This window comes from Phacochoerus africanus, chromosome 11 (assembly GCF_016906955.1).
Source record: "Phacochoerus africanus isolate WHEZ1 chromosome 11, ROS_Pafr_v1, whole genome shotgun sequence".
Lineage (NCBI taxonomy): Eukaryota > Metazoa > Chordata > Mammalia > Artiodactyla > Suidae > Phacochoerus > Phacochoerus africanus.
This window is the reverse complement of record NC_062554.1, coordinates 19028456-19043882: the sequence shown is the minus strand read 5'-3', so window position 1 is coordinate 19043882 and position 15427 is coordinate 19028456.

Sequence of the window (15427 nt, the reverse complement as noted above, 5' to 3'; positions counted from 1 at the left end):
TGGTTTCAGACATCATCAGAATGCCTACCCAGAAGATCTAAAAGAAAACACAACTAAATGGAATTAGGAAAACAGTGCATGAACACAATAAGTTTTGACAAAGACATAGAAACCATTAAAACAAAAAAAGCAGAAATCTGAGAGGTGGAGCCCATGACAGAACTGAAGGATTTGATAGAGGGTTTCAACAATGGATTTGACCAGTCAGAAGCAAGAATTAGTGAATTTTAAGGTGGGTTATTTCATTTCATGATAGGTTATTTCAAGATATTGAATGAAAGTCTCTCTGCCATACCCATAGGACCTTGTTGTTTATCTCTTTTGTATGTAGAACTATGTATCTCTTAATCCCTAATTTAATAAACTCTTAATTTATCCTCCCACTTCCCCTTTGGTAATCATAAATTTGTTTTCTATGTCTGTGAATTTCTTTCTGTTTTGTAAATAAGTTCATTTGTATCATTTTTTATTAGATGGTTGGTTAGGCTTTGGATCCATGTAACCTGACTTTATAGCAGATCTCTACTGCCTCTGAAACACTCAAACATTCATTATTGATAATAAACAGTTGAAAACAATGCAAACCCAACCAAACAAAAACTGTGTTATTAAGCTAAATTTAAAGGATGCTTCCTTAAAATTATTTTTTTTTAAATTTGTCTAAAATTTCATTCTGTATTTGACTTTATAAAGTTTTTAACACTAACTATATCAGCATTAAATTAGTAACAGGGTACGGTTACATTAAATTAATACAATCTTTAAAAAAAATCTTTTTCTAGAGATACACAATAAAAGATGTGAAAGCTATTCAATGAAAAGTACAAAACCACACTGATACATACTTTTTTGGCCTTTTGTCTTTTTAGAGCCACACCCGCAGCATATGGAGGTTCCCAGGCTAAGGGCTGAATCAGAGCTGCAGCTGCCGCCCTACGCCAGAGCCACAGCAATGCCAAATCCGAGCTGCGTCTGTAACCTACATCACAGCTCACGGCAATGCCGGATCCTCAACTCACTGAGCAAGGCCAGGGATTGAGCCTGCATCCTCATGGATCCTAGTCAGATTTGTTTCTGCTGAGCCACGACGGGAACTCCCACAGATACGTACTTGAGGTGAAATCATGAATAGCCAATTCACGAAAATATAACTTAATAGGTGATTGAAAAAAATGTTTAAGGAACACATGTTTAACAATGATTGTATTTTGTAAGGATTATGAAAATAATAGTGTTCAAGACTGATGAAAAATATGTTAAAATTGAAACATTTCTTTGCTGGCGGGAATGAAAGTACAACATTCCAGTTTTGTGTAAATCAAAATCTTAAAAATACTTTAATTCTCTCTTATCCAACAAATTCCATAGGAATTTATCCCTCAAAATAGTCTGAGATAAAAGCAAATATCTATGCATAAGAATGTTAATTTCAACATTGTTTATAATAGAAAAATATTAAATATAATTTGAATATTGAATAGCAGGTTATTGGTTTTTAAATTATACTACATTCATTTCTGGGCTGTATCATTTAATAAAATGTTATCTGACTGATGTTGGCCTCCTGTCCTAAGTCTCTTCTGTTTCTAATGCCCCCTGCAAATTCATGATTTCTCATTTTTATGAGTTTAGCCTAATAATGCTCTAGAGTAAATAATTTTGTTGATAATTTTCTTTAAATATTCATTTATCTTTCTTTGCAAAGAAACAAGTCCTGTTGCTTTTAGTTATGCAATGAGATGAAATAGAAACAAGGTAGGCAGGGATAGAAACAATATTTGTAAAAGCAGGGTGAAATAATGTATATCAAAGGGCCTAATAATTTTGCCTAGTTAATGTTACCCAAGAAGAAGCCCTAAAACAAGGATTCATATCATAAACTTGAATATGGTGGCTTATTTGGGAGATGATCTTAGGAAGCACCTGAAGAGCAGTGAGGATGTAGGACAGGGAAGGGAAGTACCCAGTAAAGGGTGCATTGTCTAGCTGGTAACTTAATCCCAGTGGGGAAGCCCAGGAGTCAGTGTAGAATCAAATCAGCCAGTCTCCGTTATTCTGTCACTTCCAGTAACAAGAGCTAGGCTGTGGACATACCAGCTACTGTCGCTAAGGGCTAGTTACTAGTTAAGTGTTGCTCTTTGGAGGAAGGGTATGTTTGTTGATTTCTCTGGCACTTCCAGTTGCCTACCCACTGACAGAGGGAGCACCAGCTCCCAAAATGCCCTCAAGTCCTTTGGATATGTGGCTAGTACTGTAATGGTGAGGCCTGTGGGGATATGGTTGGGGTATTGACGGTGTCTGCTGCATCATCCTAACGTCTTTTTAAATACTGACATCCACCATTCTACAGGTTAGGAATTGTTTCTTATAAGTGGAATATTAACAGAATCCTCTCACAATTTTTAAATGTTAAGGAGAATTTTGAAAAAAAGCAGCTTTGCTGGACCTCAACCAAGATACTTCTTTACTCAAGAAATGAAAGATTTTTGCTGTAACTAGTTCATCTATAAAATATTGGTCCTTAGAAACAAGTGCTAATGCAATTACATCTGCTTGTTGGCAAATCTTCTATTAATAATGGGGAACATGATTTCTGTTTTAAGATCAGAGGAACTAGACTTATTTTAATCCTATGAACCAATCATCCTGCAAAGCACATGAGAAATGATGCTGTCAACTTGTAATATACAAACTATAATTTCCCTGCATTGCATGAGAGGAGGAACTCTGAATTTATCTTCAATTACTATTGTTATATTCTGGACAACCATATGAAAGATCAATGGATGTTTCCATGTTTTATGAGCATTAAATTCCAAAGCCTTTAAAAATTGTTCCAAATGGCTAGATCCTAGCATGTGTCTGGTACATAGTAGGTACTAAAAGATATTTTTGAAACTCAATTATCATTAGCAGTGAACTCTCTGGATTAGATTGATGTATTCTTTTATTTATTCTGCAAATAATGAGTGTCTGCCACACCTCCGTGCTGATTTGGAATTTCATCTAGATGGATGTGTGTATTATCTGGCAGAGACAAATCATTTTATCTTATCTTATCTTATCTTATCTTATCTTATCTTATTTTTGTCTTTTTGCCATTTCTTGGGCCGCTCCCGCGGCATATGGAGATTCCCAGGCTAGGGGTCTAATTGGACCTGTAGCCACCAGCCTACACCAGAGCCACACAACGCGTGATCCGAGCCTCGTCTGCAACCTGCACCCACAGCTCACGGCAGCGCCGGATCGTCAAACCCACTGAGCGAGGACAGGGACCGAACCCTCAACCTTATGGTTCCTAGTCGGATTCGTTAACCACTGCGCCACGACGGGAACTCCAGACCAAATCATTTAAATCACATAATGCTGTACAACATATTTAACCATAGAAATATCCCACATGCAGAAGAAATCTTCACCCTTAATGTAAAATTTAGAGACTTGTTTGTCTTTTTAAAACTATTATCTATTTCAGCCTCCCTTCATTTCCATTTTCCCTTTATTAATCTAGCTGTTTGACAGCTGGCTTAATAGGAGAATAGCTCACTAAAAACTCCTGGGAAATTTGCAGACGATTACACAGAAAGGCAAGTCTCCACATTTCCGTGCCTTCTCAGTAGAACGGTGGATTTAATTGCTAGATCAGTTTGAGCCCAGTGAGTACCATCATGGTTTCACTCGTTCCTCAGATGTTCTGAAATGTGTAAATGGTATGGATAATTTCATGCTTGCCAAGGATTCCTAACCCCACTGCCCTGGAAATTGCTCGATTCTTTTTGCTCCTGGTATTGTAGGTTTTCAGTTGTTTTGGCCTCTGAAATTTTGTATCTTCTTTGACAGTATCTGTAAGCTTTGTGACTACTTAGTTTGGGAGAAGGGAGGACATTTCAGGTAGAGTTAGCAATGTAGCAAAGCTTGACACAGCTTGATGATTTAAAAACTGCAAGCAATTTGGCAGGAGGCCTCCTTGTAGTGGGATAGGAAGGCATCTTAATGGTTAGATTCCACCTGGAGTATCAGGTCAAACCAAGCAGTTAAGACTGTATCCCTTAGTGATATGGAATGAGGAATGAGTCTAAGCAAAAATAAGACTTAACGGCTGTGAGGAGGATGGACTGGGTCATGGAGGAGCCGTAGTGAAGTTAAGACCTAACTAATGACAGTACTTCCTGTGTACTGAGTGCTTAGAGGGCCTTGTCCTGGACCCTTTACCTGTACATACTATGTCATTTACTCCTAAGGAAAACTCAGTTAGGTTCTAATGTTGTCCTCATTTTATAGATGAGGAACTAGAAGATCGAAAAGGTTAGGTAACTCACTCAGGGTTATGAACCTAATAACTGGCAGAATGGATGTCTTTCAGACTTCACAGTGTACACTTCCCATTGCTACACTGTACCAGGTACTTTTATTTGAAAACTCTTGTCTTTTGAACTTATTTGAAATCTGTGTCAAAAATCAGATCATGGGGTCTTGGAGTTGGAGGGAACTTTGTCTGTGCGGGGATCCTCGGTGCAATGATTCCTGTGGATAATCTTTTGTTCTGTTTTAGCACAAACAAGGAGCTCATACAGAGAGAATGGGTCTCTGATAATTTTCCTCTGTTGCATTGAAGTATCTGTCCCTCTCTAAGCTCTACCCTCTGAAGAACATCTGGTTGTATACATCTTTTTTCCTCACACTATAACTCTTCAGATACATCATTTCTTCCCACTCAGGTCTTTATTTTCTTCAATTGAAGCATTCTTAATTCTCTCAACTCTTTCTTATGTAATATATTTTCTAGATAATTAATCATCCTAGCTTCTTTCTTCTTGATGTATCCAAGAATACTACTCAAACTGAACTCGTGTTTGTGGTATGTGTTGTGTAGAGTAGGATGATGTGCTCTTTTCATCTAAATATCATTGTCTGATAAAAAGAAACTACTACCCTTGCTTAGGCAGTAATCATGGGAATTAAGAATGGACCTTGGATTTTGGTGATGCCATTTTTTAGAAGTTGCGGTAATTTATTAATCTCTACCAGCCTTTCTTTCCTCATCTATAAAATGGGGTTCATTTTAATGCTTACCTCACAACAAACTCATGTGGTTTTTAGAGTTAAATGAGATAGACAGATCTCTTAGTGGATGGCTTTCCATCTCGTGTAGGGTAAAATCTAATTTTACCTTTGCAAATCAAGCCTATGTAGAGTTGAGCCTCTGTTGTCTTTCTAAATTCATCCCTTATGTTCTCTTGCTAACTCTCTTCCAGACACACTGGACTGTGCTGTTCCTTGATTCACAGGACAAACTTCCATCTTTACTCTTGTTCTTGTACTCAGTTATCTGCATGGATCACTTCCTTACCTCCTTAGGTCTTTGTTCAAATATCCCTTTCTCAACAAGGCTTTCCCCGGTCATCATCCTATTAAAAATTGCTAAACTTGGTGTTCCCACTGTGGCACAACAGGATCAGTGGCATCTTTGTAGCACTCAGATGCAGGTTTGATTCCCATCCTGTCACAGTGAGTTAAAGGATATAGCATTGCCATAACTGCAGTTTGGATCTGATCACTGGCCCAGGAATCCCATATGTCAAGGGGCAGCCAAGAAAGGAAAAAAAAATAAATAAATAAAAATAAAGTAAAAATAAAATTGCTAACTTGACCTTTCTTATCTCCCCCAGTACCCCCTACATCTCTTCCAGGACTGATTTTTCTTTTCAGCGTGTACCACCAGTGCTCACTGATATATTTAAATTATTTATGTGTTTGTTTTCTGCATCCTTTGTTTCTGATCCTGACAAGGATGTTAGTTTCATGAGGGTAGGAATTTTCTGTCTGTATTTTTCACTGTTGTGATCCTAGACCTTAAAACAGCAACTGGCATATTATTGCTACCAAGTAAATCTGTATTGGTGGACTCAAGTCTATGATTTTAACAGATTTATTAACAAAGTTCTATTCACTCACATGTTTGCTTCCCATAGGACTCATCTAGTGCTTGGGGCTAAATGAGTCAAGATCCAGTCTCTGTTGAGTGGGCATTTAAATTGAAAGCTCTTGGAAAACTCCACAGAATTATACAAAAATATATGGATTTTTCTCAGGCCTCTTTGATGTCTTCTCTATGCCTGGCATACCTGGTAGGGGTGAGAAAATTTTTAATCTTAAAGTGAAGATCCTTTTTGTGTGTCGTCATGGTCTTAGTGAATGGAGCTGAAGATCTCTTTTAACTTGAGTCTTTAGTCAGATCTTTCATCTTTTCAACGTGTGGTAATTTTTTAGTCAAACAAAAGCAAATTCAGGCTTCTCCAATAATCTCTACAGACTATTCACTTGCTCTCTCTCTCTTTTTTTTTTGATCTTTTTTTTGGCCTTTTTTAGGGCCGCTCCCGAGGCATATGGAGATTCCCAGGCTAGGGGTCCAATCGGAGCTGCAGCCACTGGCCTACATCACAGCCACAGCAACGTGGGATCTGAGCCGTGTCTGCGACCTACACCACAGCTCACAGCAATGCCAGATCCCCAACCCACTGAGCAAGGCCAGGGATCGAACCCGCAACCTTAGTTCCTAGTCAGATTCGTTAGCCACTGAGCCACGACGGGAACTCCACTATTCACTCTCTTTATATATGTATGTTTGGTTATGAATTCCCAACCATCTAATAAGGACCATAGATTTAACTTTTACAAGTGCAGGCTATGGAGCCACATAACATTGAGTCAGACAATTCAAGCTCTACCAGCTACTAACTGTGTGACAACCAGGCTTCCCCCCACCCCGTGCTTTCCTGTACTTCAGTTTCTTTATCTGTAAAACAAATCATATATACAGAGCAGTTACAATGCAGTAAATATGCAAAACTTGGTGGTGGTTTTATTTAACCAATAATTCCTGCTTAAATTTTTTTTTATTATAGTTGATTTACAATGTTCTGACAATTTCAGCAAAGTGACCCAGGTATACATAGATATACATTCTTTTTCTCACATTATCCTCCATCATGTTCCATCACAAGTGATTAGATATAGTTCCCTGTGCTATACAGCAGTTCATTGCTTACCCATTCCAAATGCAATAGTTTGCATCTACTAACCCCGAACTTCCAGTCCATCCCTCTCCCTCCTCCTCCCCCTTGGCAACCACAAGTTCTTCATGAGCATAAGTTTGTTTCTTTTCTGTAGATAGTTTCATCTGTGCCATATTTTAGATTCCAGATATAAGTGATATCATATGGCATTTGTCTTTCTCTGACTTACTTCACTTAGTATGAGAGTCTCTAGTTCCATCCATGTTGCTGCAAATGGCATTATTTTGTCTTTTTTTATGGCTGAGTAGTATTCCATAGTATATATGTACCACATCTTCTTAATCCATTCATCTGTAGATGGACATTTAGGTTTTTTCCATGTCTTGGCTATTGTGAATAGTGCTAAAATGAACATAGCTTTTACAACAAAAGTTTTGTTTGGATATATGCCCAGGAGTGGGACTGTTGGATCATATGATAGTTCTGTATTTGGTCTTCTAAGGTACCTCCATACTTTTTTCCATAGTGGTTGTACCAATTTATATTCCCACCAACAGTGTAGGAGGGTTCCTTTTTCTCCATACCCTCTCCAGCATTTGTTATTTGTAGACTTAACTAATGATGGCCATTCTGACCAGTGTGAAGTGTTACCTCATTGTAGTTTTGATTTGCACTTCTCTAATAATTAGTGATGTTGAGCATTTTTTCATGTGCCTTTTGGCCATCTGTATGTCTTCTTTGGAGAAATGTCTACTCAGGTCTTCCGCCCATTTTTTCAATTGGCTTTTTTTTTTTTTTTTTGCTGTTGTGTGAGTTTTTTGTTTATTTTGAAGATTAAGCCCTTGTTGGCTGCATTGTTTGAAATTATTTTTTCCCATTCTGTAGGTTGTCCTTTTTTTTTTTTCTTTTAATGGTTTCCTTTGCTGTGCAAAAGCTTGTAAATTTGATTAGGTCCCATTAGTTTATTTATTTCTATTACTTTGGGAGATTGACCTAAGAAAACAGTTGTATGATTGATGTCAAAATGTTTTGCCTAAGTTCTCTTCTAGGAATTTTATGGTGTCTTATGTTTAAGAATTTAAGCCATTTTAAGTTTATTTTTGTGCATGGTATGAGGGATGTTCTAGTTTCATTGATGTAATACTTCCTTCTAATGAATATGTTATTAGTCCTTCTTTTATGCAGTTTACTAATACAAGTTATTATGGTAGATTGTTATCATAGTTTCCTAGTGACATAAAGTTGTTATTATATGCTCATTGTTGTTTGGATTGAGAAACTGGCCTTTAGAATGGCATACAGAATTCTTTTTATGGTGTTCCACACTTCAACCAATCTAAATTTGACCCTTTTCCCTCTTGACCCTAAATATTTTTATGCCTCTTATGTTTGCCCTATAGTTCCTTATTTTGTGATGGCTTCTTCTACTATATTTGCATATAAAAATTCTAATATCGTAAAGCTCAATTCAGTGCTGTATCTTCCCTGAAGTCATTTTGATTTCAGTATGATGATTACCACTTTCCATTTTGATATTAGGTAATAACATGGAGCTTGGTAGAAACTGTGAGTTCCATGAAAGGGAATAATGTGCATTAAGAACCCCTACCTCTAACCCCATTGCTTCCTGTAACTCATCTCCTACCTTTTCCCTCTAACTCACTGCATTCTAGATTCTCTGGTTTTCTTTCTGCTCCTTGAACATGCCACCATTCTTCTGGTTCAAAGCCTTTTTTTTTTTTTTTTTTTTTGACTTTCCATTCCCCTTGCCTGACTTTTCCTTCAGATATACCTTTGGCTTGCTCCTTCATTTTACTTGTGGCCTTCACTAAATGTTATTTATCAGAGAGGCCTTTTCTGACCACACTATTAAAAATAGCACCCCAGCATCACACTCAAATCCTTTACCTTTTTTTTTTTTAATTGTACTATTCCCTGATATTGTGCTATATATCAGTGCAGCTGTATGTCTGTTATCTGTCTCATAAATAGAATGTAAGATTCAAGAGGATAGGGATATTGTCTATTTTGTTCAATGCTCAATTATTTTTAAGAAGAGTATTTGACATTTAGTATGCATTCAATAAATATTTTCTGAATGAATCAATGATAAATGAATAAATAGAATGGCCTTCACTGACATAGTTTCCTACCTCCCCACTGTCCTGGGAACATTTGAAATATGATCTGAGTTTGAATTTTCAACCCTCTTATCAGTGCCCCTTTAAAACAAGAGTTTAATAAACAGAAAATATACATATGAAAACTGGTACTTAGTAAGTTTAGGTGAAAGACTGACTCTAGAAACTGTGATTCTTCATTTTATGTAAATCCCTCTCTGCTGGATGTCCTTCTCATCACTCACAATAGTTAAAGATACTGTTAATGCTTTCCTCATTGTTATTTCACTTCTGATAGCCATCACCTGTTGGAGAACAGTCCTCAGGCTACTGGAAATGCCTCTTCTCAGCTCCTTCCTCCCACTGGGGGGCAGCTCTTAACCAACAACTAAAAGTGGAAATATAAATACTCCAGCCCCCTGGTCCCCTAATTGAGACTTCTTACATGTTTTCTGTACTGTTTTCAGAGTCCCCTGTGGATTTCAACCTAAGGTCCATCTGTCAGATTGTGCTAAATATTGCACCCTTATGTAGCCTCTTTCTTTTTAAGTCTTGCTTTCCTACTCTTCTGCAGTGTTTTTCTAGGAACACGCTTTCTAGTAAATAACTTTCACATGGATTTTATTCTCAGGGTCTCCTTCTGGGGAATCCAGTCTAAAGCTGAACAGGAGAGTATCTTTTTGATTTGCCTTCTGCTTTGGCCTGTGCTATGGGTAAGCTTGCTTGAAGCCTTGGCTTTCTCATCTTCCTGAGAGTTCAGATGTGGATATCATCTATAGTCCTTCTAGGACCCAGGGACAACTGGATATATCCTTGTCTATGTACTTGCTGCCTTAGATGTTTGAAATCTTCTGTTGTGCCTATAAACTTAATAGGAGAAAAAAGGAACAAAAGGAGGTGTGTACGCGCGCATGTGTGTGTGTGTGTGTATTTAGGGCAGAGTAGCAGACATCTTTCCCTATTTTTTTTGTATAACCTGTTTCTCTATATTACTTTCCCTACCCCCACCCCAGTTCAAAAGTCATTAGAGCATTAGAGTTTCTTATTCTTCTGTTCACCTTGCTTTTCCCTCCCCAATAATATTTCCTCTGTCATACTGTGTCCTTTATTAGTGAAGAACATTGTCTTAGCTATCACCTCTCTAATTATACTACAGCATAATTACAACTATGTTAAGCAATTATTTGTTGTGCAAGTCACCTTTAGTTGATTGTGAAGTGCTTAAGGGCAGGGTCCATGTCTTATTCATCTTGTTTTTCCCACAGTGCTCAGCATATCACTGTGCACACATTTGATGTATGATTAAATATCTCAAATTATGGTGACCAGATTGATATGAAATGGACACATATTTTAGTATTTTTTTCCTAATTTCATTTTGCCCTCATCTCTGAAAAGAATAGTTATTCTCCTTTTTGATTTTGAGGGTTTATGGTTTGCTTTGTTAATTGCTTATTGAAAAGGAAGTTTAAATTAATCTACTTATGCTTGGGTATGTGGTGGAATTTTATAAGGTGAAGACTCATTCCTTGAGTGAAGAGGATTATTTCTGTTCATCTAAAGCTAATTACCACTCATTGAAATATCTAGAGCTTGAAGATGTATTCATTAAAGAGATTCTAAAGTGAACTTTGCTCATTGGGACATCAGGTTAAAAGCCAACTTAATGAGACTGTGTAAATTATTAGTGTGATAACAACACCTTTGCACAGTCTGAAGAAGATCAAGGTTTCATCTGCTTTTCACGAAGTAATCTGCTAAAATTGCATTCCTGGAGATTGTTTAAATTTTTGTTCTTAAATGCACAAAATAGCAAGTTTAGCATAAATTTCAGATAAAGTGCAGAGTAGTAAATTCTGAAACAGAAACTTAAATAGGAAAAACAGTGATTAGCTATGAGGAATTAGATGCTGTTTTTTTAAAACCGAGGAAGCCAAAAAGAAGTTGTTAATATTCAGCTATTACCTTACAGTCCCTCCTTAGGTTACTTCTGTATACATGCAATTAACAATTATTTATCAAACATTTACTAAGTAAGGGCCACTATGCCAACTATTCAAAAGAATTGAAGATACAGTGTCTGGTTCCAGTTAGTAGTTTACAGTCTGGTGGGAAGACAATACTTGAAACAAGAGTGAACTTTTTAAGATAGCATATACAACATCCCCTATTATACTGGCTCTGATGATGTATTATTGTTATTACTGTTTTACCCTCACAACTCATTGTCTCTTGCTTTAATTATTGCAATAGTATTTAGTGCTTGAAGCATAGTTAGTGCTCATTTATTTGTTGTCTGAATAAGTGAATATCAAATGACTCAGAATCTAAAGACTATAGAAAATTAGAGGGGGATATGGGATCTGGAGTAATCAGTAAAGGCTGCCTGCAGAAGGTATTTCTTAGGTTGAAACCCACAAGGGAAACCTAGTAGAAACAGGGCAAAGAGAGTAAGAGAACTGAGGCTGTCTATCAAAAGTCTCAGAACTAGATGGCTACAAATCAAAAATCCATATTTATTTTGGTTTCAGAGCTTTGTCTAAAATGTGATATTCAGACAGAACCAGGCTAAAGTTTCTATAAGAGAGGAGATAGCTTACAACTAGAAAGTTGTTTTTTTTTCAAATGATCTGAAAATAATTTTAAGCTATGTGCTGATTTGAAATAATTCCAATATGGTTATTAAAATTTCCTATTTGTTATAGTTAATCTCCTCAGTTACACATATTAGAAAATAATAAATATTTTGGAGTTTGGGATCAAGAGAGCAGAGTAGGAAGATCCTGAGCTTACCTCCTCCCATAGTCGCAGCAAAATAATAATGACTTAGAGAGCAACTTCTCTAAGAACAATTGGAAGATGAACAGAAAAGATTTCCCACAATTAAAGATATAAAAAGGAACCCCAATGAGATGGGTAGGAGCAGTGGAGATGCGGTCCAGTTGGGACCCACGGTCCAGTTGGGACCCTTGCCCCCAGTGTGGTGACCCATGCGGGATATCATAGCTGTGGAGGTTTTCTATGAGGAGTGAGGGATCTGAGTCCACATTAGGCTGCCCAGCCTCAGAATCTGCAACTGGAAGACAAGCCCACAAGATACCTGGCTTTGAGAACCAGTTGGGCTTATATTCAGGAGCAGAAGGGCTGTAGGAAACAAAGATTCCACTCTTAAAGGGTACATAAAAACTTACATGTTCTGAGTTCCAGCACAGAGGCAGCAGCTTGAAAGGTGTTGGGGTCAGACCCACTCACTGATCTCAAGAGAGCCTCCTGGAGAGGCAGAAGGCAGCTGGTACTCCTTCCAGGGAATGAAATTTTAGCGGCAGCCATTTCTGCAACCTTGTTCTACATGGCTGACATCTGTACTGGTGGGTATCATTTTGGAATCCTCTCTTTAGCCTATTAATACCAGAGTCCTGTCCTGCCCGGCCGACTGGTATACCCAAAGTAGTCACTCACTAGATCACACAGCAAACTCTACTGAGGGCCTGCCATGCCCAACAGCATGCCTGCAGCAACCACATGAGGCAGGGTCTTGCAGTCAGCTGGGCCAGCCAGCCCCACCTACCAACATGCCTACAACATTTGGCTGCACCACAACAGAAAGAGGCATGCAATTCACATAGAGAATGCCCCAGAACATCTGACTGTGTTTGCCAGAGGGGAGACATAATGGACCTTCCTAATACATATAAATAAATACAGAGAATTGGGTAAGATTAGGAGACAGAGGAATATATTCCAAACAAGAGAATAAAACAAAACCCCAGAAAAAGAACTAAGAGAAACAAAGATAAGAAGTCTGTCCAGTAGAGTTCAAGGTAATGATCATAAAGATGCTCATTGAACTTGGTAGAAGAATGGATGAACAGTGAGAACTTCAACAAAGAGTTAGAAAATATAAAAAATAACCAAGCAGAACTGAAAAATACAATAACTGAAATGAAAAAAAAATATACTAGAGAAAAATCAATGGTAAATTAGATGATACAGAAAAATGCAACAGTGATCTGGAAGATGGAATAATAGAAATCACCCACGCTGAACAGAAAAAAGAATTTTAAAGATGAGGGTAGTTTAAGGGGCTCTGGGACAACATCAAGCATACTAACATTTGCATTCTAGCGGTCCTAGATGGAGAAGAGGGCGAGAAAGAAGAATAGAACTTATTTGAAGAAATTATAGTTAAAAAGCTTTCCTAACTTGAGGAAGGAAACAGATGTCCAGGTCCAGGAACTACTAAACAAGAGAAACCAAAGAGGCCCATGCTGAGACACATGATAATTAAAATGGAAAAGATTAAAGATAAAGAGAAAATCTTAAAAGCATCAAGGAAAAATCAACCAGTTATGTAAAAGAGAAGTCCCATAAGACCATCAGCTGACTTCAGCAGGAACTTGGCAGGCCAAATAGGAATGCTATAGTATATTCAAAGTGCTAAAAGGAAAAAATCCTACAGCCAAGAATGCTTTACTCAGCAAGGTTATCATTCAGATTGAAGGAGAGATAGAGTTTCCTGGATGAGCAAAAGGTAAATGAAATGATCACTTTAAAAAAGCCTTACAAGAAATGTTAAAGAGATTTCTCTAAGCAAAAAACAAAAGGTAATAACTGCAAATAAGATAATTATGAAAAAAAGAAACTCACTGGTAAAGGCAAACATATAGGAAGTTAGTGGATCCACCACTTACAAAGTTAATAGGAAGGTTAAAAGAGAAAACTAGTAAAATCATCTTATCCAGAAGTAGTAGTTAAGGAATATGCAAAATGTAAAAATATTACGTCAACAACATAAAACATGGTAAGGGAGATTAATAAAAATAGAGGGCTTTTATTATGTATTTGAACTTGAGTTGATCGTCAAGTTAAAATAGACTGCTGTATACACATGTTGTTATGTCTGATCTTTATGGTACCACAAACCAAAAACCTACCAAAGGTACACACAAAAAGGAAAAAGGACTCTAAACATAATACTAAAAGTAGTTATCAAGTCACAAGGGAAAAGAGCAAAAGAAGAAAGGAACAGAGAGGAACTATATATATAGACAACCAGAGAACAATTGACAAAATGGCAAGAAGGACATACTTATCAGTAATTATTTTGAATATAAATGGATCAAATGTTTCCATTAAAGACAAAGGATGGCTGAGTGGATTTAAAAAAAAAAAAGACTCGTGTACGTTGCCTGTAAGAGACTCACTTCAGATCTAAAGACATTCACAGCCCAAAAGTGAAGGGATGGAAGAGATATTCCATTAAAATGGAAACAAAAACAAAGCTGGGGTAGCAATATTTGTATCAGACAACATAGACTTTTAAAATCTGAAACATGGAAGGGCATTACATAATGGTAAAGAGATCAATCCAGAAAGAAGATATAATATATGTAAATATCTATGTGCCCAACCTAGGAGCACCTAAATATATAAAACAAATATTAACAAACATAAAGTGAGGAGTTGACCACAATGCAGTAACACACATTTTTTCAAAGTACCCATGGAACATTCTCCAAGATAGATCATGTGCTAGGCCACAAAACAGGTCTCAGTGGTTTTAAGAAGATGAAGTCATGTCAAGTCCATGAAGACTCAGGTTAGATCCCTGGCCTTGCTCAGTGGTTCAGGGATTCAGCATTGCCATGAGCTGTGGTGTAGGCTGCAGATGCAGCTCAGATCCTGCATTGCTGTGGCTATGGAATAGGCCAGCAGCTGTGGCTCCAATTTGACCCCTAGCCTGGGAACTTCCATATGCTGCAGATGTGGCCCCTAAAAAAAAAAAAAAAAGAGAGAGAAATAGGGAAGGTCCCAAATAAATAAAATCATAAATGTAAGAGGACCAACACCACAAAGATCCAAAGGATCATAAGAGATTACTACAAACAATTATATAACCAACAAGGTGGACAATCTAGAAGGTATAAATTCCTAGAAACATGTAACCTTCTGAAATTGAATTAAGAATAAATAGAAAATCTGGGAGTTCTTGTTGTGGTGCAGTGGAAACTAATCCAAACAGTATCCATGAGGATGTAGGTTCAATCCCTGGCCTTGCTTGGTGGAGTGGGGATCTGGCATTACCATGAGCTATGGTGTAGGTCACAGATGCAGCTCAGATCCACATCCTTGCTGTGGCTGTGGCATAGGCCAGCAGGTGTAGCTCCAATTCAACCCCTAGCCTGGAAACTTCCATATGCTACAGGTACAGCCCTAAAAAGAAAAAAAAAAAAGAATAAATAGAAAATCTGAACAAACTGTTTGCTAGTAGTAAAATTGAATCTATAATCA